Raw genomic sequence first — 27,827 nt, 5'->3', positions numbered from 1 at the left:
ATCTACGGTAAATAACCATTGTGAATGCATTGTCATCAGCTTTTGAGCCTTGGTCGTGTTCTTACCATCACCTCCACTCTGTTGTTGCCGATCATCTGCCTCCATTTGATTGTTTACCCCTTTTGAGGAACAACTGCGACAAGTGATCCTATTAGCCACCCTTTTACACTGTCGTGATTGGAAAGTTCCAAACCTTACCTAGAACCAGCTGCTATCTGAAAACATCACTCGTTACTCAAAAAACGAGTCTCCTTTAAGCTCTTTTCATATGACTCGTAAAATATGAAAATATTACCGAGCGATTGGCCTCTCCAGCTCGTTAAAGTGATTGGAAGTGATATCCCTCCTCTAGATTTTAATCTTTTTGGACTTGAGGGATTATTATACAAAAAGATCGAGCGTTTGTCTTGTTCGGCTCGTTAAAACTATCGAAAAGACATCCTTTTCGCATTGTTTTATACTTTTTCGGACTTAAGGGATTATGTTACAAAAAAGGAATATTGGAGTCTTCTTTCCGTCTCTTTTCAGACTCTCTAAATTGAAAAGGACCAAGTTATCCTTGTCATTAAACTCGTTAAAGCAATAGCGAAAAACTTGTCCATTCAGAAAAGAGCGAGTTTCACTGTTGCTAGGCTCGTTAAAACATAGCGACGGGTTTGCCCGAAGGGAAAATTATAGAACAAGCATATGTTATCCTCGTCAAGCTTGACAAAAATAAAGAGGTACTGGTCAGAAATGACTGGGGAAAAATTGGGAAGAAAACTTGAAGAAACTTTATTGGTAGCAGGTCGCTCTTGAACATGACACTTTCACTCCATCACCATGATTGAGTTGGGTTGGGTTATTCCATTCACCGGTCATATCGCCATTGGTCCACCGTACCATCCATTTTTGGGGTTAACGCTACCAATCCATTTCAGTGTCGCCGATATGTTCAAGAGAATTCACTCAGAGAATTCACCTACCCAGCTTGTGTCTCATCCGCTACAATACCTTCACGCTTCATTCTTTCATGACCGCCACCTTGAACCTTGTATCATCAGATCGTTTTCACCTCTACAAAATCATTTGCTCCGTTCCGTGTCATAGATGTGGGATCCATTAATGCCCTCCTACGACGGGTCACTTCTTGTCGACATCAGCTCATTATCCAAGAAGCCGACCTAGGGACAACCCTTCCAGTACTTTGAAGCTTGCATGCCTCAATGGCAAGTTTCTCACTTCCAGCGACAGGTTTACACTAATGGCCTTCGACCGAAAGATTTTGTGTGGTGTTCGACATCAACTCATGTATTCACACCACGTGAATTGTACTGCAGTACCTTGAGGGTCATCATCATTATCGGTGATTCCTCTCGCGTTTGTTAACAGCTTACATCATTGGCTGGTAATCAGGCGATGTCTTTCCATGTTCGACATCAGGACACCTATTCACATGGATCGACTTGTACTTCGGGTGAAGATTGAATGAGTTTTGAAGACCCCGGATCTAGTTTCATCCATCTGGGTTGCGATATATTCAGGAAAATAAAGACATCAAATGTACATCATTGTTGCATAGATAATCATCCAAACTAAGGGATGATGGCTCTACCAGAATCATCAGTGTGCACACAGACGATTGTCTGTCCTATGTACATGAAAATGAATTTATCAAGCTGAGCATGGGAATGCCCGCCTTAGCCAGATCATAAAAATATTATGAAGATAATGTATTGTATTGTATCTTATTACAGGTCACCTTCCAGTGCGAAAAACCTCGGATCCTCACTATAAAGCATTTCACTCGACATCAAAGGATTTACGACCTCATGCTTTAGGGGGCAACTGTTATATACATATTTGGGCACTGCAACCCCAATCACATATGTCCATAAACCAAGGGCTTCTAAGTCCCTAAAAGTGTTGTTTCATACCCTAAAGGATCTAGGTCAGCTAATTACATCACCTCCCAGAAGTTTTCCATGAAAATCTACTCAGAACTGGTCAAAGTAGGACCATACAGACTGCCCAGTGCTAAAGGTGCGATGCATCTCACCTGCCACATGCAAAAAGTGCGATGCATACTGGAAAGCCCTTTCATAGGGTGCGATGAGCAAGAGCAGACAAATGGCACAAGCAGTTTTCTAGGTGGAAACTTAGAGAATCTTCTAGAAACTACTCATTTGATACTTGCCTCTCTGAGTTCGCCCAAGGATGAGTAAGAGATCTAAAATCTCCACGTGGAACCAGGAACTATCAGAGAGATGACACTAATCAAAATCCCAGAAGCTGACTCACCCCCATGCAAATATCTATAAATGGATCCCTCATCCAAGCGATCCAAAGGTTGGAATTTGGTAATTTGCATAGAGGTGCTGATGGTTTCTCTTTGAAGACATTGTTGGGTGATCTTGATTTGTGTGAGGTGAAGAGGGCTTTCAAGCTGGGAGGATGGCATTGGGTCAGACTAAGTGGTTGTAATCCTCTCTTCTATGACTTTTACTAATAAAGCTATTTGAGTTTTCCTCCATATTCTTGTGTATCTCTGAATATTATACTTGTTATATGCATTTGTATGGCCAATATATATCTGATCCTATATTGTTTACAGTGAAAGATCTCTATGCTTTGATGGTATTATGCTGCTGTGAATCTATAGGTGCTCTTTGAAGTTGGACAAGTAAGGAAGCAGTGGCGAGATTTTGTCAAAGGGGAAAGGAAACAAGCAAGGAGCCAAGCGGAAGACTGAGGTTGGTACTCTCTGCTTATTTCTCATCTCTCTCTCTCGTAAAGGAAAAACAAGTGACTTTAATCTGTTTGTTTCTAAGATAACTACTTGTCTTAGTGGGAATAGCAGCTCTGCATAGACACTAGATTTCCCGATAACAATGATCATCTTGAGGTTAAGTATGGTAAGTAAAGAACACCTTTTTAAGTACACCTCTTAGTTGAGTTTGCACGACTGTTTGTCAGTGTCATGTCATCATGTCTTCAGTAACATGCATGTGTACAAACACAAAATTCAATTCATGTGTTTCCTCTATATGTCTTGCTTCATTTTTGCTTGTTTGAACAATTGTCATTTTCGGCATGTTGATTTCTATGTCATGCTTGCAACCTTGTTCTGATGATGTTCACGGTCTATCTTCATGTGTACAAGTTGTGTTCGCTATGTAAACATCAGTCGCACTCACACACGAAGTTGTAGCACTATTGCACAAGTGTCATCACGGTTGTCTAAAGGTCTATCCGAAGTGGCGCACTTGTCGCTTTCACCATTAGACAGTCCCGCAGTCAGTCACGCTGAGCATATGTCGTCTTGTTGGTTCGAGATGTCTTGTTGTTAAGTCATGTTGAGTGTGTGTTCACAAGGTAATTTATACATGAGTTCATTCGCTCACACACTAAACCATTTTGCCGAAGATTTGTCAACTAGACCACCCTCCATCAGTCAGACCTCCACTGAGTTATACTACCCAGTCTCAGCCATTAGTGACCAAGTACTGCTACCCAGAAATGCGTAGAGCTTGAGGCTGCCTCCCAGGCAGTCTGCACTGCACAATCTTGGAATCGACTTGGCTGACTGTCGCCCAGAACATCGCAGAAGTTTCCCAAGAAGCCATCTCAATCCGTGTTGCCCGCAAGCCAATCCATCAAGCCTCTTGCTGGTCAACTGAAGAGTTTGACTGGGTAGTGACCTAGACTTCACTCCTCCAAAAAACTGAGCAGAATCTATTAGCATGCATGTCTCCACTGACTAAAGAAAATGCATAGACATGAGGGACAGGCACTCCTTGCATGTCACTGCACTGTCTCTGAAAATTACATAGTTCTGTTAGTCAGTCCCCCCGTCAGCCGACATGTTGCTCCTCCTGAAAATTGTGTAGTTCTGTTAGTCAGCCCCCCTGTCAACCAACATGTTGCTCCTGAAAATTGCGTAGTTTTCTTGGACTTTCCACCAGTAGCTCGACACCCCTCTCAGCCTAGAAACCACATAGACATGTCCTACATGACTGTCTCCTAGTTTTTGTTGGGTTGTGTTATATTCTTTCCACGACTAGCCCATGAGTTAACCGGGGGGTTAGAGGGGGGCTTTGCCCCCCCTTCGTTATGCTGATTGTGTAGCGAGGGGAGTCATAGGGGGGTTTGAGGGGCAAAGGTAACCCCACTCTATGGGGTCTAGGGTAGCACCCCGGAAAATTTTGGTTTTGGACCCTATGTTAGGTTGGGCGAACTTACCTATGGTTTTGTGCATGTTTTTCGCACATGGTTTTGGACGCAATGGTTTTCGGTCCATGGTTTTGGACACGATGGTTTTTGGTCCATGGTATTGGATGCTTCGGCATGTATAAATATGTATTGTAACAATGAAAGGAAAATAATGAAAAATCAAGCTGGTAGTCCCGGTTTTGGGATCCAGGGGAAAATCTCTATGTATATGTGTTTTATGTGTTATGCTCTCACATTGTTTATTTTCTATGTTTTAGAATTCGTATGCAGGTAATTTCTGTATGGGGTTAAAACATACATTTGGTATCGGAGTTTTTTTGGCTTCAAGGGGATGCCTTTGTTGCTGAGGGGTTTCGCTCGGGCCTGTGGTAAACCCTGTTCAGTGGGAGATCTACGAGATTGATTCTGGTGGTGAAAGAAGATGGCGAGCAGTGGAAAGATAGAGATCGAGAAATTTAATGGTCAGAGTTTTGAGTTGTGGAAACTCAAGATGGAGGATCTGTTGGTGGATAAATATCAGTGGATCGCGATAGATCCAGGTACTAAACCAATGGGAGTGTTCGATGAAGAATAAAAGAAGTTGGATCGGAAGGCAAAGAGCACAATATGATTGTGTGTCTCAGATTCAGTATTGCTAAATGTATCAGGGGAAGCTACAACAAAGGCTTTGTGGGACAAGTTAGGGACTTTGTACCGATCTAAGTCTGGTGAATAAACTGTTTTTACGAAAAGAGCTGAATAACCTGAGGATAAAAGATGGAGACTCGGTGACAGAGCATCTGAATGCATTTAATATTGTGGTAAGTCAGTTAGCATCTATTGATATTAAAATTTCAGATGAAGATAAGTGCATCAGTTTGTTGTGTTCTCTACCAGATTTGTGGGATAGTCTGGTTATTGCAATAGGCAGCAATGCAGCTGCCTTGCAGTTTGATGAAATAGTCTCATCCTTGCAGTTTTATGCCTTATCTGTATGAGGATGGTCCCGGAACAGAAACACAAATAAGTCATCGAGTGGGAGATCTAAATCTAGAGGGAGATTTGAATCTCCAGGAAAACCTGTAAAGGTGGTGTGCTGGAAATGCGGAAAGGAAGGGCACTACAAAAGGGACTGTAAATCCAAAGCTCCTGATAAAGGAAAGGGATCTGATGATGCTCCTTCTGTAGAGGCGAAAACCACCTCAGATGAAGGCGGGGATGTGTACTTGGCTTCTTTAAGTACACATGTAGATCATGAGGCATGGTTGATTGACTTAGGTGCATCCTTTCACTTCACTCCCCATAGAGAGTGGTTTTGCGAGTATGAGAAATATCATGGTGGTGATGTCTTCTTGGGGGATGACAGGAAGGCTAGAATCGTTGGTTGCGGAAAAGTAAAGTTGAAGTTGCAAAGTGGAAGGTTTAGAACACTTCCGGGTGTTCTGCATATTCTTGCATTAGCCAGAAATCTGATTTCTGTAAGCAAGCTGGATGATGCAGGTGTAAAAATAGTGTTCGAGAAGGATACCTGCAAGATGGTTTGGGGGGCACTGGTATTGATGCGGGGAGTTCGAATTGGAACTCTGTACAAGCTGCAAGGTCGCATTATTATTGATGGGTGCAACAGTTCCGTGGTTCCTGAAAGTGGAGTAGAAAATCTAGTGGTCTCTGGAGAGAAGACCATGATGTGACATCAAAGGCTTGGACATATTGGATAGAAGGGCCTTTGAATACTTCATGGTAAAGGTATGATAGAAGGTATGAGTAATAGCTCTCTGGATTTTGATTTGTGTGAAAATTGTGTATATGGGAAGCAGAATCAGGTGAGTTTCCCCTCTGGTGGTAAGAGGGCAAAACAAATATTAGAGCTTGTGAGCAGTGATGTGTTTGGACCTGTGAAGGTTCCATCACTGGGTAAGTCTGTGTATTATGTATCGTTTATAGATGACTTCTCAAGGAATACATGGATATATTTCCTTAAGAAGAAGACTGAAATATTTGATAGGTTTAAAGAATTTAAGGCTCTGGTGGAAAACCAGACAGAGAAGAAGATAAAGGTGTTGAGGACAGATAACGGTGCAGAGTTTTGCAATCAGGAATTCGAAGAATTCTAGTATAGCACGACAGAAGACTACTTCATATACACCTCAGCAAAATTGAGTTGCAGAAAGAATGAACAAGACATTGATGGAAAGGGCAAGAAGCATGCTCAGTGGTGCCGGGTTAGGATAGGAATTCTGGGCAGAGGCGGTGGAGACAACATGTTACCTGGTCAATAGATCACCTTCATCAGCGTTGGAGGATAAGACTCCACAAGGGGTATGGACTGGTAAGAAACCCTATCTTTCACATATGAGGGTATTTGGATGTGATGCATATGTACATGTTCCAAAGGAGAAAAGAACCAAGTTGGATAGTAAATCTGAAAAGTGCATCCTTATTAGGTATAAGGATGATTTAAAGGGTTATAAGCTTTGGAACCCAGTAACAAGGAAGGTTGTGTATGTCCAAAATGTGGTGTTCAGAGAGGTGAAAGATGTTATTAAACATGAAGTCCAACCAAAGGAACCTAAGAAGATAGAGTTTGAGCTAAAGGAGGAAGAATCAGACTTTACAGTAGAGGAGGAATCAGAAGATGAAGAGCCACAAACTCCGGGTGTGAGAAGATCATCTCGAGAAAAAAGGCAGCTAGAAAGGTATAGTCTATCTGCTTTCTGTTTAAATTTTTCTTTATCTATTACTGATGATGATCCTAGAACTGTGAAGGAAGAAATAGATTCAGAGGATGGAAAACTTTGGAAAGAGGCCATGGTTGATGAAATAGCATCTTTGCACAAAAATGAGGCTTGGGATCTGGTGGAGTTGCCGGCTGGAACGAAACCCATTGGCAACAAATGGGTGTTCAAGAAGAAGACAAATGCAGAAGGAAAGGTGGAGAAATACAAAGCTCGGTTGGTAGCAAAAGGTTATTCCTAGGCGCTGGGAATTGATTTTGGTGATATTTTATCTCCTGTTGCCAAGGTAACTTCTATTAGATTAATTTTATCTGTTGCTTCTGCTTTTGATTTTGAGGTAGAACAGATGGATGTGAAGACAACATTTCTTCACAGAGATCTGGAAAAGGAGATCTACATGAAGCAACCTGAAGGCTTTGCGGTGAAAGGTAAGAAAGAACTAGTATGCAAGTTAAAGAAGTCTCTGTATGGGTTAAAACAGTCACCAGGGATGTGGTATCAGAAATTTGATACATTTATACAGGGACTTGGCTTCACCAGAAGCAAAGCAGATCACTGTGTGTATTTTAAATTAATTGGTGACTGTGTTATTTATTTGATCTTGTATGTGGATGATATGTTGTTGGTTGGAAATGACAAAGAAATTATCGAGGATTTGAAGACCCATTTGTCCTCTAAAATCGACATGAAAGATCTTGGTGCTGCAATCTATATTTTGGGCATGGAAATTAAAAGAGATCAGACAAAGAGGAAGCTCTGGTTAAACAAGAGGAAGTATGTTGAGACAATATTGCAGAGATTTAATATGCAGGATAATAAACCGATGAAGGTTCCTATTCCTGTAGGTGTAAAGTTATCTGCTGAATAGTGTCCCAAGACACAAGAAGAGGAAGATGACATGTCTCATCTTCCATATGCAAGTGTAGTCGGTAGCCTGATGTATGCAATGGTCTGTAATAGACCATACATTGCACATGTAGTGGGAGTATTGAGCAAGTTTATGTCAAAACCAGGAAAGGAGCATTGGACAACAGTGAAGCGGGTTTTCAGGTATTTGAGTGGCACTAGTGATTATGGTTTGTACTACCAAGGAAGACCAGGATTGGACCGAGTGTTGGATATTCGTGGCTTTGTTGATGCAGACTGGGCTGGAGATTTGGATCAAAGAAGATCTACAAGTGGGTATGTGTTTAACCTATTTGGAGGTGCAGTCAGTTGGATGAGTAAGAAACAATTTGCAGTGGCACTATCAACTACAGAGGCAGAATACATGGCAGCCACTCATGCAAGCAAGTAAGCATTTTGGTTGCAAAGATTGTGTAAAAGTATGGGGTTAGTACAGGGAGCTATAAGGATAGACTGTGACAGCCAAAGTGCAATTTTCTTGGCAAAGAACCCTGCATATCTTTCAAAGACAAAGCACATTGATGTTCAGTATCACTTTGTGAGGGATATGATAGAAGACAAAAAGGTGTTGCTAGTAAAGGTGGACACTTTGAAGAATACTGCAGATGCATTGACAAAATCTGTGAGCTTTGAGAAGTTCTCTTGGTGTAGAGAAACAATGGGCGTTGCATGGTTGGATAAATGACTAAGCTCTCTTGTGGCCCCCTGTGGAAAGAAAACAACAAGTGGGAGAGTTTTGCGTATTTTTTCCCAACAAGATCCCGTAGCCCACACCCAACCTCCTTTGAAAATCTCCACAGTTTTCACTTCCAGTGTCCCTTGCAGCCCACACTTCCTTCCCTGGTTAAAATTGTGCAGTTCTGCCTCCCAGTTGAGCCAAATCCCGCAGAATGTCACTGTTGCTCCGGACTTCTCATCCCATCCTCCTAGTGACATCTGCACAATTTTTCTTGATAGTGCCTCAGAGCTTCACATCCTGGCCTGACATGTGCTCTGCGCTGTTTTAGAGCCTTGTCCTCTCTCCCGATCACCTGCACTCGGAAACAAAAGACAATGCATCATGGTAGACTAGGGGATTTCTGGATTTGATGTCATCTCGTCATGAGTGATTACAGAAACAGGTACATGGATGAGACATGGTGCAATGACGACGAGATGAACAAGGAGCACATGCTAGAAGACTTTCTTGTGGTTGGATGAACACACGAAGCATACCAAGTAGAAAGCAGAGGAGACACATGCACATGCATGAATTATCAAGCGAACACCAAGACCATTGAAGACTCCGTCCACTTTTCCATGCGGAGGTGAAGCTATGGTACACCACGGGCACACTCATCACTCAGCAACACAACAACTCGACACAAACAGTGCAACCAACATGTGCATACCTACAACATCATGTTGATTTGTGTCATGAGTCACCTTGGCCACATTAGTAATTTGGGTCATAACTATGTAATCGATGTAATATAATGTGGAAGTCTAAGAGACCCACAAATGAAGTTTAAGAGTCATGTAAGTCGAATAGTCATGAGAGAAGTCGAACAGTCATGAGAGAAGTCGAACAGTCACAAGGGTCAATTTCACCCTTGGCTATTATACCCCTCATTTGTATATGCAAAAGAATTATTCACCTTGGCTCCTCCAAAATAGCCTTGAGAGTATGTAGTCTTTTCTTTGAGGAGCGACCAGTGGCTCCAATACCCCGCTATCGGGGCTAGTGATGTAATGGTGTATGGATGTGTCTTGGAACTTTCGCTTAATTCAAAAGCCTGTTAACAGGCAAGCACATTTTCACACATGTATTGTATTCGTTTGTAAGACTATTCTTTGGACGCTTGTAATGCATGTTGCTTTAACATGTATTAAGACAATTGAACTATTTCGGTTGTTTTAGTCCATATGTTGTTGGAAATGTGTTGTATCATTTGTTAATGATGTCTTGTCCATGTGGACTATTCAATCGGACACTAGACATATTCATTCTCGTAAACTTGTTATAACGACCGTCACACTCGCGTGGACTATTCCGCTAGGTGTTGTATGTGCTATCTATTCACTTTGTGTTTTTGACTGCCAAATCTGTGTGGACTACTCCACCGGAAGTTGCGCATGTCTTGCTATGTTGTGTGTCTCTAACTGAGTTGGGACTATTCCCTTTTGACTTGAGACTCATTCTAACCCTCTCCCTCTGCAGTGAAAGAACTTAGACACAAGTTACACTAAGCACTCACCAGGAACACGAAGCTCACTGCTTGAAGACTAGGTAAACCACTCTCATGTGCTGACAAGCAAGAGCTAAGGCATATCTTTAAGGTAATGGAAACTGTACCATCATACCGGATGAAGCTCCTACACCAAATGGTGTGAGGTCTAGTTGGGAATTCATATTGGGGAGATCCCCTGAATGTTGGCGGGTCTAGCACCATCAAAATTTCTAGCGCTAGAAGGAGGGCAAAATGAAAAGATGAGTCATCACAATCTGTTTTGCATCCTCGCATACTTATCATGACTAATCACAGAATTTCTCCTCCGGAGTGTATGTCTTATGGAAACGAATTTGAAATCTCGGAGGAGCTCTGGAATTTCTTGTCACAATACACATACGATGGTGGAGGCCAAGTAGCCTTGGTTAGACACACGGTTGGCATTGTAGGCTCCTGTGAAAGACATGAAATCTATGAAGATTACATGACCTACGCATTGTTCGCATACACGCTTCGAGGGAACCCACTACATTGGTGTGCTACACTGCCTGAAAAATCTATTCACTATTTCCATCATCTGATTGCAGAGATAAACCGTGCTTTCAATCATTTTGACCGTACAACACTCAATAAAGAAATTATGAAATTATGGAAAGCACTTGATGAATCTGTTGAAAAATTTCACACACGCTTTTGTAATCTTGCATACCAATTTCCTGAAGATGAAATTGATTGGGAATTTCTTGATGGAAGATTTAAGCAACTTCCTTACATATCCGAAAATCCATAATTCTTAAAATCATTGAAATATGTTCCAATAGACCTCAGTGTTAGATTTTCCAAATCTAAGGTCGATGTCACAAGTGAATGTTCGTCCTCTTTTCATCAAACAACTCTAGCTCTGCAGTGTGAGGTGGGAGAAGGTGCGCACACATCTGTTGAATTGTCACATCCTCCTACACCACTTTCTCTTGATGTCTGTACAAATTTGGCTTGAAATCATGCTAGTTGTAATGTGGACTTGTTACCTCAACCTCCGTCTCCATGTTTTGCTGGTCCTCTCGATTGTACTGTCTTGTGTTCTTCCGTTCCGGACTCCACTCTTGTTGTGAACGAGGATCAAGTTGTTGACGGAGTTGGTGTTGTGCAACCAACTTGCACTATCATTCGTGATGAGTGTGTGCGGGAATCTAAAGAAGAACATGTGGTGAAGGATGACTCCCTTCCATCCGCTCTATCCTGACATCCTTGTGATTCTGCCACTTTTGATTCTCCCTGTGAAAACTCATCTCCGGATGTTTCTACTTCCAATCGTTCATAGGACACATCGACTGTCAGCCTGTTATTACATTGCGAAGAGGACACATCTTCCTCTGAAAATCTATCCCATCTATCATATGTCATTTTTGAAAACACAAAGGATGAACTTTCTTGTTTATCACCTACCCCTCTACAGGATTCATAAAATCATAATGATGCTAATGAACATCCTGAATTTTCTGATCATGGTTGTCATGATCTATGTACTTCCTCATTGGGTCACAATGTTGATTCACTCACTGTTAATCTTCCTAAGCCACTAGTCTCCGATGATCTATCTATTGAAGAAGCGGAAATTGTTGGCATTATGATACAAGTGTTGTCCTTGATGCCAACTCACTCAGATGAAAGATCACAGTACAACATGTTAAAAACAAAGAATTGCAGATTAGACTACAAAGAATGAAGAAATCGAGGTATACGCAGGTTCACCTTGACCAAGATGCATATAGACGTAGGTTCAATGATTACAAGTAGCATATACATACACACACACTTTCACGGAAGGAAAAGTGCATATATGTTGGAAAAACTAAGTTTTGGTCCGAGGCATTTGGTCCAAGGTATTTTGATCCATGGTATTGGTCCAAGGTATTTGGTTCGAGGTATTCACCCTAGGTATTTGGTCCAAGGTATTGGTCCTAAGTGGTTTTGGTCCATCGTATTGTGAAAGGCCTAAAACTATAAAAGGAAGAGAAGATCATTAGGCCAGGTGTGCAAGTATTGAATATCTGATGAAGTTTGAGATCTAGTATGCAGGTTATTGGCTTATGGTGCTTTGCTTGATCTGAACCAAGGATGAACCTTAGCAGTTGATGAGGGATAAGATCTAATGATGGATCAGGATCTTAAGACTTGAAATGAATTATCATTATGTGGTTTAATCATGTATAGTCTAGACTTGGATACTGACGCATGTGTTGTTCTGTAAATGTTATGATCTGGGTATAACTGAAGTCTAGAATAGCTGCAAAATTATGAACTAATATTTGTAGATGCATATGCAGGTTGGCTTTGGTAAAAGCGCGTATAGATACTGGTTCAGCTCATCAGAGTAGCGTATACATTATGAAATATGATATTTGAAGTTGCAGTTGGATCTGGTGTTGTTGTAGAAATTTTGGATTCGGCTCTGTGTTTTGATGATGGTAATATGAATGTTTAGATTGTTTGATTGTGATTCGCTTCAGTGATGATGGGACTTCAGTGAGTCAGTTGTGGGTGATTCAGAGATTGATGATTGAGTTTCAATGATTGGTTAATGCAGATGTATTTGATGGTTGTATTGCAGTGGTGATTGATTTTATGCTTCAATGTTGTTGATGGGTCCAGTATGAAAATTGCATGAAACGTGGCCTTCATATTATGGTGTTGTGTTCCAGGAGTATCCAGTCTGAAAAGTTATGAAACGTGGTCCCTAGAGGAAGAGAGAAGGTCGTAACCTTTTGTAGGTCAGTGCCTACGTATTGGTAAACATATCGGCTAGTATAAGATCCAGGGGGTTGGAGCTCCCTTCCAGTAACAACTGGAAAACGAGTGAAGATTGGAGCCTTCAGTAGGCCGATGCCTACGTACTAGTAAAAGGATTGGCTAGTACAAGAGCTAGGGGGTTGTAGCTCCCTTCCAGTAGAAGCTGGAGAACGAGAGAAGGTTGTAACCATTTGCAGGGGGGTGCCTGCGTACTGGTATGAGTCTACACCAGTACAAGATTGTAAACAGGTTTTTCTTATATTAAAAGAAGACAACAACAGGTGGTTTTTGTCCCGCATTGGGTTTCCACCTTAAATCTTGGTGTTCATGTGTGTTTCTTATGTGTGATGGTTTGTTATGATATTACTGCACATGGTTATTGTTTATATGGTTAATGAAGTACTAATTAAAGATCAACATATGATGAATTAACTAACTCACAAGTGAGCCCCAAGAGTTAGCTCAATTGGTCAAATCAAGTGCCTCGCCAATGGGAGGTCACAGGGTCGAATCCCGAAAGCTCTTGGGGTCAGGTCAGTAAATAGGCCGAGGGGTGTTGATGCCCTTTGGGTGGCATCCACTCAGTGTTAAACAATCCTGGACGTAGCGGCTACCCACTGACCTGGGTATCCGTGAACCAGTAAGTGGGAAAAAAACTAAATCACAAGTGTGCTGGATATATGCTGGTTGCGTTAAATACAATTGCGTGTACACGCGAGTTACCTTCATGGAAGTAGCGTATATAAATTGAGTATCAAAAGAAAAATATTATTGAATTGACTAATATTGATTCAGCCCCCACCTCTCAGTATTATTTCCAACAATTGGTATCAGAGCGGGTCCTTTGGTAGAAGCTTGATCGCTTGAAGGAGATCCATAGAACAATGGGAAAGAAGCTAAAGAAGAAAGCGCCTCAGAAGAAGAAGACAACTCAAAGGAACAGTGAAAGCAGGAGAGACAATTAGCCATTAGGTGGAAGCAAGGATTCAGATTCCAAATCATCTCAGATTGAAGATGGACAAGCAAAACAAGCATCAGGTACAAATTTTTGGTCTTCTAGTGATACTTTTCTTTGCTCATGCAATATTGGAGATATTGCAAGTGATCGTGAAAGAAACATAGAGATAGAAGTTAAAAGAATCGCAGATAAAATCAGAGATCAACAAGATCTATTTAACAAAAGGGAATGTGCCTTCAAAGAAGAAGTTACCAGATTAAAAGCTCAGCTAGAGGAAGGAAACAAAGTAAGGAAGCAATACAAGGAAAAGGAAAATCAATGTCAAAAGCTGCAGGATGAAGTGACATCATTAAGAAATGAAATAAATGACCAGAGTATAACAATCAAGAGACTTAAAGACAGATCCAGTTACTATGTAAGTCTTGAAGCTGAGATCCTTTCTCTAAGAGAAGATCTAGAAAATAAGCAGAATGAAGAACTACCTCAAGCAGATGAAGAAGAAGAAAATGAGATTCTCAAATTAAGGCAACAAGTGGAAGAAGGAAGAAAGGTTGAAGAAATCTTGAAGAAGCAATATCTGGAAAAGGAAGAGCAATATCAGGTTGAGGTAAATATCTTAAAAGGTAAATTAGAAGAAAAGGATAAACTATTACGATTTCAAGACAATACTAAGATTTTGGATAATATTCTTAGTAGTCAAAGGTCTACTACCATCAAAACCGGTCTTGGGTTTCATGAATATGTTGAAGGTGAATCTAGCTCACAAGGTGAGGCAAGGAACTCTAATGCAAAATCTGAAATACTCAACAAGGAGATGAGAGGTCAACCCCATCAACAACCAAGGAAAGAAAGTCTTCAAAGAAAATCTTTTACTCCTAACTGTGAAAGTGATAGTCGGTTATTTCCTCCAATGAATAATGTTGAATGTTTTATATGTCATAATTTTGGACATGTTGCAGACAAATGCAGAAGTAGAATGGTTCAAGACCGTCACACAAAAAGATCATCACATTCCAGGGTCTTTAGGGGATATTGTTTTGCTTGCAATATGTTTGGTCATAAAGCCATTGACTGTTATTGAAGGAATATGAAACATGTAAGATGTTATGCTTGTAACAAGTTTGGACATATAGCAAAGGAATGCATGAGCAAATTTCGGCCACCATACCAAAGGGAGAAAACATCATCACACTCGAAGATATGGAAGAGAAAGGAAGTTGTAATAGCCCTATCTTAGGGTCTTTTAACAGAGCTATTTCTCTTGAATTTAGATGTGATAAAATGCAATAATTTACTTTCTTACAAGACTTTTAAACAATGAAAATTTTACCATTTACATTCCAATCCTTATAACTTATAGTGAACATTTCATTTTAATAAATTTACATGAGTAATCTATAGAGGAATACCTATACCGATGGTTGGTGGAGATGCCTTTGAGCTGCTGCTCCTGCTGAACGCTCCTCTTGACTAACCCAACTGGATTTACCTCCCAGCCAACTAGGAAATAATTCCTAGCCCAGGAAACCTCCATAGGTTCCCTAGCCCTCCGAGCCCAAGTCCAACCAGATGTAGTGTGTGTGTCCAAGATGAATGATCCAGACCAAGATGAACAATATTTCCCTTCTCTCAACAACCCAAAAAACCTCCACAGGTTCCTAAGGTCTCCAAAAATCACAACAAATCCTAAAATCACAACCAACCCCAAAATCATAAGCAAGACCCAACCTCCCCTTTTCTCCCTTCCCCCTTCCCTTTTTATACCCTCCCTCTCTTCTCCATCTCAACCACCTCTCATTAATGTCATTAAATTCTCATCCATCCTTACATTTGACTTCACTTCTCCCAAGTAAAGCTGGGAGTACATTTGGAAATGTGACATGAATATAAATTTGGAAAATTAATGGGAGAGGACCATGTCTTCTCCCAAGTAAATCTGAAAGTACATTTGGGAATGTGAGATGAATATATATATATATATATATATATATATATATATATATATTGATAATTAAATGGAGAGGACTATGTCTTCTCCCAATTAAATGTGAGGGTACATTGGGGAATGTGAAATGAATATATATATTGATAATTAGTTGGAGAGGACCATGTCTTCTCCCAAGTAAATGTGAGGGTACATTGGGGAATATGATATGTAATTAAATGGAGATGACCATCTCTTCTCCCAAGTAAATGTGAGGGTACATTGGGGAATGTGATATGTAATTAAATGGAGAGGACCATGTCTTCTCCCTAGTAAATGTGAGGGTACATTGGGGAATGTGAGATGAATATATATATTATTTGAAATAATGGAAGGAGACCATATCCTACCTAAGATTCAATTTGAGAAGGTAAGTTGGGAATTTGAATAATAGAAATCATGAATTTTATATTAGACCAATATTTCTCAATATTTTTAGATAATGTAAACATTAATAAAATTTGTAGGATAAGATTTAAGTGGGGCATTACATACACCCCTCCTTCAGAAAACTTCGTCCCGAAGTTAGAATGAAAAGATACAAGGAGTTCGAAAGCATAACAAACCAGAGAGAGTTACAACAGTAAAATTTGATAAGTCAGACAATGCCATTACTTCGCATCAAGAGTCTTCAACTGATCTATATCCTCCTATCCATTCCCACCCTGACCTACTTCCGTTCCCACCCTATCCGTCCTCTGTTCTTTTATCAGTGATAACGGCCATACTAACCACTGATAAAACCGACATGGTGGAAGCATCGAATACATCGACCTTACTTCCCCAACAAGCAACTAGCAATCATCATCACAAGTCTAGGGGAGTGTGTCCACCATCGCCTCCCACGATTCCAGGTTTCGGAGGATGCACGGTGGGAAATGCCTCCACCCCTCCTTACAACTAGGGTCAACGCCCTAACACGGACCACACTACAGAGCCGGTTGGACTTGTCATCGAATAATCCAGTCAGGTCGTCTTGCCACCTGTCATTTGCATTTTACTCGTGTCATAAGAGTGCATATCAAGTAGATACCAAATGTACATTATACCTTCCCACTGGGATGTCTCGACCTTCCCTCAATGGAAGATTAGATCTCAGCTATCATATAGTTCTTCCCCCCCTGCGAGTTAGCTCTCATTCATGCATTTATATAACAACAAGACGTATAATCATCACATTATTAAGTCTAGTATCCACGTGTCAATTTTGTAGTTCATATTGGAAACAAATCATAATTTCATTACGATACTTATTAGATAAATCATATCCACTTAAGCCATACATGAAGCAACTATAGCTCTAATAAGTCATGCACTAGATAAATCATCACCAAGTACGTCATACATTAGGTCATACATCAAACATTTTCATCATCAAAATCAAACCTAAGTAGTTTCACGTGTCCAACCAAATGCATCAATATTACATAATGTTCATAAATAATAACATGGAACTGCAAAATAGAGCCTTAGTATGGGTAGCTATCTAAGTCAAAATGGGCATCACAGATGCTCATGTGACAACCTTGTGAAACCCCTTGATAACAATTAGAGTTGAAACAGATTCAACTGTCCACCATGGAAAATAACATTTGAACCCGGATATGCTATAAGGTGGTACCAAAACCGAAATATTGGCAAGCAACGGATTAGTGCACTATCAATTCCACTAGAAGGCGCTAGTATAAGTTTCATGCATATAAATACCTTAGTGAATATAAAAGTCTCATTCTTCCAATTTGTTGGCTTTTCATCTTCCAAACCAATTAGTTAACTTGAAAATAAAAGACTCAAAACTTCAGAAACTGTTTCCCTCATGATTTTCATACTTTATTTTTTTGTAAATTGAGAGAAATGTCCTCTAAATGTCAAAGGTTTTATACATTTAATCATTGTTTACTAGTACTAAAACAATTTCATGATATATATTGCAGCTCACAATATGACCAAACAAATGAGAAATAAACAAATGAATGGAATAATTGCCTTTTCCCTGCTGCTATTAATATTTCCTTTCTAAATGGTACCGCATTTCTAAAGATGCCTACTCCTTTCACAAGTGGCTAGTGACCACAAAAGTTGCGAAGAAATTTGAGGGTCCTTTTATCCAAAACTAGAAACACATTATTTTTCACGGCATTTTTATTCAACACTAGAATAAAGGTAAAAGTGTATTATAATATTTTCACTGGTATTTTATTGACTAAATAAACTTCCATTCTAAAATTGCAAATTCTCTACGATTTGATCTTCTCATTTAATTTAAGATCATTAAAACAACTATCATACTAAGCCTTACACAAGTCCATGATATTCAATCTATGTTGTTAGAAAATTCCACAACCCATAGAATAATCATTAACGTGACATATATGATATTTCAACACATCCTAATCTGAATTCCCATGCTTCATAGTTGTTTACTTCTCAAACTCGAGATTTTTTATTATGACTTACTCCATGAAGAATGACAATATACTATCCGAAATGGAAAATCTACTATATCTTATAGAAGAATAATGATAATCTACTATCAACAAAATTAAAAGCCACCCTCGTATGTAAAATAGAACTAGCTACATTCTTTAGATTAAGACACATTTTGGGTATAATTTACTGGCTCCATTGCAAAGCTATATATGTATGCTAATGGTTCTTGCTGAGCATGTTGAAGAAAAAAAGGGGTCAGATTAGGTGAAAGTTGGGGAAAATTTTGATAGATAACTCGACAACCTATCACCTAAGCTAAAGGAAGTCTATGTTATGCATTGCAACACTGACCTTGGGGCATGCTTCTTGAAACAATTTCAAAAAAAGAACCCTATGAAGAATGTGGTCACATATTGCACTTGACATGTGGAACGTAAGGCAGGATTGTACAATCCATCATATAGGAATCACACCACTAGGGTAGGTATGAAACCTACACAAAGACTCTCTTGTAAACAAGTATGTTCTTCATTGAATTTTCATCATGTTGTATCCCCTGGATAAGGCTTGAGATTTCCTAATGGAACTCTTACCTGACTTCACATTTTGTTGCCAACCATGATAAAAAGAAAATCTTTCCATATAGGCTAGCTAAAAGGTGTTGCTAGTAAAGGTGGACACTTTGAAGAATACTGCAGATGCATTGACAAAATCTGTGAGCTCTGAGAAGTTCTCTTGGTGTAGAGAAACAATGGGCGTTGCATCGCTGGATAAATGACTAAGCTCTCTTGTGGCCCCCTGTGGAAAGAAAACAACAAGTGGGAGAGTTTTGCGTAGTTTTTCCCAACAAGATCCCGTAGCCCACACCCAACCTCCTTTGAAAATCTCCACAGTTTTCACTTCCAGTGTCCCTTGCAGCCCACACTTCCTTCCCTGGTTAAAATTGTGCAGTTCTGCCTCCCAGTTGAGCCAAATCCCACAGAATGTCACTGTTTTTCCGGACTTCTCATCCCATCCTCCTAGTGACATCTGCACAATTTTTCTTGATAGTGCCTCAGAGCTTCACATCCTGGCCTGACATGTGCTCTGCGTTATTTTAGAGCCTTGTCCTCTCTCCCGATCACCTGCACCAGGAAACAAAAGAAAATGCATCATGGTAGACTAAGGGATTTCTGGATTTGATGTCATCTCGTCATGAGTGATTACAGAAACAGGTACATGGATGAGACATGGCGCAATGACGACGGGATGAACAAGGAGCGCATGCTTGAAGACTTTCTTGTGGTTGGATGAACACACGAAGCATACCAAGTAGAAAGCAGAGGAGACACATGCACATGCATGAATTATCAAGCGAACACCAAGACCATTGAAGACTCAGTCCACTTTGCCATGCGGAGGTGAAGCTATGGTACACCACGGGCACACTCATCACTCAACAACACAACAACTCGACACAAACAATGCAACCAACATGTGCATACCTACAACATCATGTCGATTTGTGTCATGAGTCGCCCTGGCCACATTAGTACTTTGGGTCATAACTATGTAACCGATGTAATGTAATGTGGAAGTCCAAGAGACCCTCAGATGAAGTCTAAGAGTCATGTAAGTCGAATAGTCATGAGAGAAGTCGAACAGTCATGAGAGAAGTCGAACAGTCACAAGGGTCAATTTCACCCTTGGCTATTATACCCCTCATTTGTATATGCAAAAGAATTTTTCACCTTGGCTCCTCCAAAATAGCCTTGAGAGTATGTAGTCTTTTCTTTGAGGAGCGACCAGTGGCTCCAATACCTCGCTATCGGGGCTAGTGATGTAATGGTGTATGGATGTGTCTTGGAACTTTCGCTTAATTCAAAAGCCTGTTAACAGGCAAGCACATTTTCACACATGTATTGTATTCGTTTGTAAGACTATTCTTTGGACGCTTGTAATGCATGTTGCTTTAACATGTATTAAGACAATTGAACTATTTCGGTTCTTTTAGTCCATATGTTGTTGGAAATGTGTTGTATCATTTGTTAATGATGTCTTGTCCGTGTGGACTATTCAATCGGACACTAGACATATTCATTCTCGTAAACTTGTTATAACGACCGTCACACTCGCGTGGACTATTCCGCTAGGTGTTGTATGTGCTATCTATTCACTTTGTGTTTTTGACTGCCACATCTGTGTGGACTACTCCACCGGAAGTTGCGCATGTCTTGCTATGTTGTGTGTCTCTAACTGAGTTGGGACTATTCCCTTTTGACTTGAGACTCATTCTAACCCTCTCCCTCTGCAGTGAAAGAACTTAGACACAAGTTACACTAAGCACTCACCAGGAACACAAAGCTCACTTCTTGAAGACTAAGTAAACCACTCTCATGTGCTGACAAGCAAGAGCTAAGGCATATCTTTAAGGTAATGGAAACTGTACCATCATACCGGATGAAACTCCTATACCAAATGGTGTGAGGTCTAGTTGGGAATTCATATTGGGGAGATCCCCTGAATGTTGGCGGGTCCAACACCATCAAAATTTCTAGCGCTAGAAGGAGGGAAAAATGAAAAGATGAGTCCTCACAATCTGTTTTGAATCCTCGCATACTTATCATGACTGATCACAGAATTTCTCCTTCGGAGTGTACGTCTTATGGAAACGACTTTGAAATCTCGGAGGAGCTTTGGAATTTCTTGTCACAATAGACATACGATGGTGGAGGCCAAGTAGCCTTGGTTAGACACACGGTTGGCATTGTAGGCTCCTGTGAAAGACATGAAATCTATGAAGATTACATGACCTACGCGTTGTTCGCATACACGCTTCGAGGGAACCCACTACATTGGTGTGCTACACTGCCTGAAAAATCTATTCACTATTTCCATCATCTGATTGCAGAGATAAACCGTGCTTTCAATCATTTTGACCGTACAACACTCAATAAAGAAATTATGAAATTATGGAAAGCACTTGATGAATCTGTTGAACAATTTCACACACGCTTTTGTAATCTTTCATACCAATTTACTGAAGATGAAATTGAATGATAATTTCTTGATGGAAGATTTAAGCAACTTCCTTACATATCCGAAAATCCACAATTCTTAAAATCATTCAAATATGTTCCAATAGACCTCAGTGTTAGATTTTCCAAATCTAAGGTCGATGTCACAAGTGAATGTTCGTCCTCTTCTCATCAAACAACTCTAGCTCTGCAGTGTGAGGTGGGAGAAGGTGCGCGCACATCTGTTGAATTGTCACATCCTCCTACACCACTTTCTCTTGATGTCTGTACAAATTTGGCTTGAAAGCATGCTGGTTGTAATGTGGACTTGTTACCTCAACCTCCGTCTCCATGTTTTGCTGGTCCTCTCGATTGTACTGTCTTGTGTTCTTCCGTTCCAGACTCCACTCTTGTTGTGAACGAGGATCAAGTTGTTGACGGAGTTGGTGTTGTGCAACCAACTTGCACTATCATTCATGATGAGTGTGTGCGGGAATCTAAAGAAGAACATGTGGTGAAGGATGACTCCCTTCCATACGCTCTATCCTGACATCCTTGTGATTCTGCCACTTTTGATTCTCCCTGTGAAAACTCATCTCCAGATGTTTCTACTTCCAATCGTTCACAGGACACATCGACTGTCAGCCTGTTATTACATTGCGAAGAGGACAAATCTTCCTCTGAAAATCTGTCCCATCTATCATATGTCATTTTTGAAAACACAAAGGATGAACTTTCTTGTTTATCACCTACCCCTCTACACGATTCATCAAATCATAATGATGCTAATGAACATCCTGAATTTTCTGATCATGGTTTTCGTGATCTATGAACTTCCTCATTGGGTCACAATGTTGATTCACTCACTGTTAATCTTCCTAAGCCACTAGTCTCCGATGATCTATCTATTGAAGAAGCGGAAACTGTTGGCATTATGATACAGGTGTTGTCCTTGATGCCAACTCACTCAGATGAAAGATCACAGTACAACATGTTAAAAACAAAGAATTGCATATTAGACTACAAAGAATGAAGAAATAGAGGTATACGCAAGTTCACCTTGACCAAGCTGCATATGGACGCAGGTTCAATGAACACAAGTAGCATATACATACATACACACTTTCACGAAATGAAAAGTGCATATATGTTGGAAAAACTAAGTTTTGGTCCGAGGTATTTGGTCCAAGGTATTTTGATCCATGGTATTAGTCCAAGGTATTTGGTCCGAGGTATTCACCCTAGGTATTTGGTCCAAGGTATTGGTCCTAAGTGGTTTTGGTCCATCGTATTGTGAAAGGCCTAAAACTATAAAAGGAGGAGAAGATCATTAGGCCAGGTGTGCAAGTATTTAATATCTGATGAAGTGTGAGATCTAGTATGCAGGTTATTGGCTTATGGTGCTTTGCTTGATCTGAACCAAGGATGAACCTTAGCGATTGATGAGGGATAAGATCTAATGATGGATCAGGATCTTAAGACTTGAAATGAATTATCATTATGTGGTTTAATCATGTATAGTCTAGATCTGAATACTGACGCATGTGTTGTTCTGTAAATGTTATGATCTGGGTATAACTGAAGTCTAGAATAGCTGCAAAATTATGAACTAATATTTGTAGATGCATACACAGATTGGCTTTGGTAAAAGCGCGTATACATGCTGGTTCAGCTCATCAGAGTAGCGTATACATTATGAAATATGATATTTGAAGTTGCAGTTGGATCTGGTGTTGTTGTAGAAATTTTGGATTCGGCTCTGTGTTTTGATGACGGTAATCTGAATGTTTAGATTGTTTGATTGTGATTCGCTTTAGTGATGATGGGACTTCAGTGAGTCAGTTGTGGGTGATTCAGAGATTGATGATTGAGTTTCAGTGATTTGTTAATGCAGATGTATTTGACGGTTGTATTGCAGTGGTGATTGATTTTGTGCTTCAATGTTGTTGATGGGTCCAGTATGAAAATTGCATGAAACGTGGCCTTCATATTATGGTGTTGTGTTCCAAGAGTATCCAGCCTGAAAAGTTATGAAACGTGGTCCCTAGAGGAAGAGAGAAGCTCGTAACCTTTTGTAGGTCGGTGCCTACGTACTGGTAAACATATCGGCTAGTATAAGAGCCAAGGGGTTGGAGCTCCCTTCCAGTAACAGCTGGAAAACGAGTGAAGGTTGGAGCCTTTAGTAGGCCGATGCCTATGTACTAGTAAAAGGATTGGCTAGTACAAGAGCTAGGGGGTTGTAGCTCCCTTCCAGTAGAAGCTGGAGAACGAGAGAAGGTTGTAGCCTTTTGCAGGTGGGTGCCTGCGTACTGGTATGAGTCTACACCAGTACAAGATTGTAAACAGGTTTTTCTTATATTAAAAGAAGACAACAACATGTGGTTTTTTTCCCGCATTGGGTTTCCACCTTAAATCTTGGTGTTCATGTGTGTTTCTTATGTGTGATGGTTTGTTTTGATATTACTGCACATGGCTACTGTTTATAAGGTTAATGAAGTACTAATTAAAGATCAACATATGATGAATTAACTAAATCACAAGTGAGCCCAAAGAGTTAGCTCAATTGGTCAAATCAAGTGCCTCGCCAATGGGAGGTCACAGGGTCGAATCCCGAAAGCTCTTGGGGTCAGGTCAGTAAATAGGCCGAGGGGTGTTGATGCCCTTTGGGTGGCATCCACTCAGTGTTAAACAACCCTGGACGTAGCGGCTACCCACTGACCCGGGTATCCGTGAACCAGTAAGTGGAAAAAAAACTAAATCACAAGTGTGTTGGATATACGCTGGTTGCGTTAAATACAATTGCGTGTACACGCGAGTTACCTTCATGGAAGTAGCGTATATAAATTTGAGTATGAAAAGAAAAATATTATTGACTTGACTAATATTGATTCACCCCCCACCTCTCAGTATTATTTCCAACAATTGGTATCAGAGCGGGTCCTTTGGTAGAAGCTTGATCGCTTGAAGGAGATTTGTAGAACAATGGGAAAGAAGCTAAAGAAGAAAGCGCCTCAGAAGAAGAAGAAAACTCAAAGGAACAGTGACAGCAGGAGAGACAATTAGCCGTTAGGTGGAAGCAAGGATTTAGATTCGAAATCATCTCAGATTGAAGATGGACAAGCAAAACAAGCATCAGGTACAAATTTTTGGTCTTCTAGTGATACTTTTCTTTGTTCATGCAATATTGGAGATATTGCAAGTGATCGTGAAAGAAACATAGAGACAGAAGTTAAAAGAATCGCAGATAAAATCAGAGATCAACAAGATCTATTTAACAAAAGGGAATGTGCCTTCAAAGAAGAAGTTACCAGATTAAAAGCTCAGCTAGAGGAAGGAAACAAAGTAAGGAAGCAATACAAGGAAAAGGAAAATCAATGTCAAAAGCTGTAGGATGAAGTGACATCATTAAGAAATGAAATAAATGATTAGAGTATAACAATCAAGAGACTTAAAGAGAGATCCAGTTACTATGTAAGTCTTGAAGCTGAGATCCTTTCTCTAAGAGAAGATCTAGAATATAAACAGAATGAAGAACTACCTCAAGCAGATGAAGAAGAAGAAAATGAGATTCTCAAATTAAGGCAACAAGTGGAATAAGGAAGAAAGGTTGAAGAAATCTTGAAGAAGCAATATCTGGAAAAGGAAGGGCAATATCAGGTTGAGGCAAATATCTTAAAAGGTAAATTAGAAGAAAAGGATAAACTATTACGATTTCAAGACAATACTAAGATTTTGGATAATATTCTTAGTAGTCAAAGGTCTACTACCATCAAAACCGGTCTTGGGTTTCATGAATATGTTGAAGGTGAATCTAGCTCACAAGGTGAGGCAAGGAACTCTAATGCAAAATCTGAAATACTCAACAAGGAGATGAGAGGTCAACCCCATCAACAACCAAGGAGAGAAAGTCTTCAAAGAAAATCTTTTACTCCTAACTGTGAAAGTGATAGTCGGTTATTTCCTCCAATGAATAATGTTGAATGTTTTATATGTCATAATTTTGGACATGTTGCAGACAAATGCAGAAGTAGAATGGTTCAAGACCGTCACACAAAAAGATCATCACATTCTAGGTTCTTTAAGGGATATTGTTTTGCTTGAAATATGTTTGGTCATAAAGCCATTGACTGTTATTGAAGGAATATGAAACATGTAAGATGTTATGCTTGTAACAAGTTTGGACATATAGCAAAGGAATGCATGAGCAAATTTCGGCCACCATACCAAAGGGAGAAAACATCATCACACTCGAAGATATGGAAGAAAAAGGAAGTTGTAATAGCCCTATCCTAGGGTCTTTTAATAGAGCTATTTCTCTAGAATTTAGATGTGATAAAATGCAATAATTTACTTTCTTACAAGACTTTTAAACAATGAAAATTTTACCATTTACATTCCAATCCTTATAACTTATAGTGAACATTTCATTTTAATAAATTTACATGAGTAATCTATAGAGGAATACCTATACCGATGGCTGGTGGAGATGCCTTTGAGCCGCTGCTCCAGCTGAACGCTCCTCTTGACTAACCCAACTGGATTTACCTCCCATCCAACTAGGAAATAATTCCTAGCCCAGGAAACGTCCATAGGTTCCTTAGCCCTCCGAGTCCAAGTCCAACCAGATGTAGTGTGTGTGTCCAAGATGAATGATCCAGACCAAGATGAACAATATTTCCCTTCTCTCAACAACCCAAAAAACCTCCACAGGTTCCTAAGGTCTCCAAAAACCACAACAAATCCTAAAATCACCACCAACCCCAAAATCATAAGCAAGACCCAACCTTCCATTTTCTCCCTTCCCCCTTCCCTTTTTATACCCTCCCTCTTTTCTCCATCTCAACCACCTCTCATTAATGTCATTAACTTCTCATCCATCCTTACATTTGACTTCACTTCTCCCAAGTAAAGCTGGGAGTACATTTGGAAATGTGACATGAATATAAATTTGGAAAATTAATGGGAGAGGACCATGTCTTCTCCCAAGTAAATCTGAAAGTACATTTGGGAATGTGAGATGAATATATATATATATATATATATATATATATATATATATATATATATATATATATATATTGATAATTAAATGGAGAGGACTATGTCTTCTCCCAAGTAAATGTGAGGGTACATTGGGGAATGTGAGATGAATATATATATTGATAATTAGTTGGAGAGGACCATGTCTTCTCCCAAGTAAATGTGAGGGTACATTGGGGAATGTGATATGTAATTAAATGGAGATGACCATGTCGTCTCCCTAGTAAATGTGAGGGTACATTGGGGAATGTGAGATGAATATATATAATATTTGAAATAATGGAAGGAGACCATATCTTACCTAAGATTCAATTTGAGAAGGTATGTTGGGAATTTGAATAATAGAAATCATGAATTTTATATTAGACCAATATTTTTTAATATTTTCAGATAATGTAAACATTAATAAAATTTGTAGGATAATATTTAAGTGGGGCATTACATACACCACTCCTTCGAAAAACTTCGTCCCGAAGTTAGAATGAAAAGATACAAGGAGTTCGAAAACATAACAAACCAGAGAGAGTTACAACAGTAAAATTTGATAAGTCCGACAATGCCATTACTTCGCATCAAGAGTCTTCAACTGATCTATATACTCTTATCCGTTCCCACCCTGACCTACTTCCGTTCCCACCCTATCCGTCCTCTGTTCTTTTATCAGTGACAACGGCCATACTAACCACTGATAAAACCGACATGGTGGAAGCATCGAATACATCGACCTAACTTCCCCAACAAGCAACTAGCAATCGTCATCACAAGTCTAGGGAAGTGTGTCCACCATCGCCTCCCACGATTCCAGGTTTCGGAGGATACATGGTGGGAAATGCCTCCACCCCTCCTTACAACTAGTGTCAATTCCCTAACACGGACCACACTACAGAGCTAGTTGGACTTGTCATCGAATAATCCAGTCAGGTCGTCTTGCCACCTGTCATTTGCATTTTACTCATGTCATAAGAGTGCATATCAAGTAGATACCAAATGTAGTAGAATAATGTACATTATACCTTCCCAATGGGATGTCTCGACCTTCCCTCAATGGAAGAGTAGATCTCAGCTATCATGTAGTTCTTCTGCCCCTGCGATTTAGCTCTCATTCATGCATTTATATAACAACAAGACGTATAATCATCACATTATTAAGTCTAGTATCCACGTGTCAATTTTGTAGTTCATATTGGAAACAAATCATAGTTTCATTACGATACTTATTAGATAAATCATATCCACTTAAGCCATACATGAAGCAACTATAGCTCTAATAAGTCATGCACTAGATAAATCATCACCAAGTACGTCATACATTAGGTCATACATCAAACATTTTCATCATCAAAATCAAACCTAATTAGTTTCACGTGTCCAACCAAATGCATCAATATTACATAATGTTCATAAATAATAACATGGAACTGCAAAATAGATAGTATGGGTAGCTATCTAAGTCAAAATGGGCATCACAGATGCTCATATGGCAACCTTGTGAAACCCCTTGATAACAATTAGAGTTGAAATAGATTCAACTGTCCACCATGGAAAATAACATTTGAACCCGGATATGCTATAAGGTGGTACCAAAAT

This window comes from Pinus tabuliformis, chromosome 9, assembly GCF_031772625.1.
Source record: "Pinus tabuliformis cultivar Carrire ecotype Pingquan chromosome 9, CPIR1, whole genome shotgun sequence".
Lineage (NCBI taxonomy): Eukaryota > Viridiplantae > Streptophyta > Pinopsida > Pinales > Pinaceae > Pinus > Pinus tabuliformis.
This window is presented reverse-complemented; position numbering follows the sequence as displayed.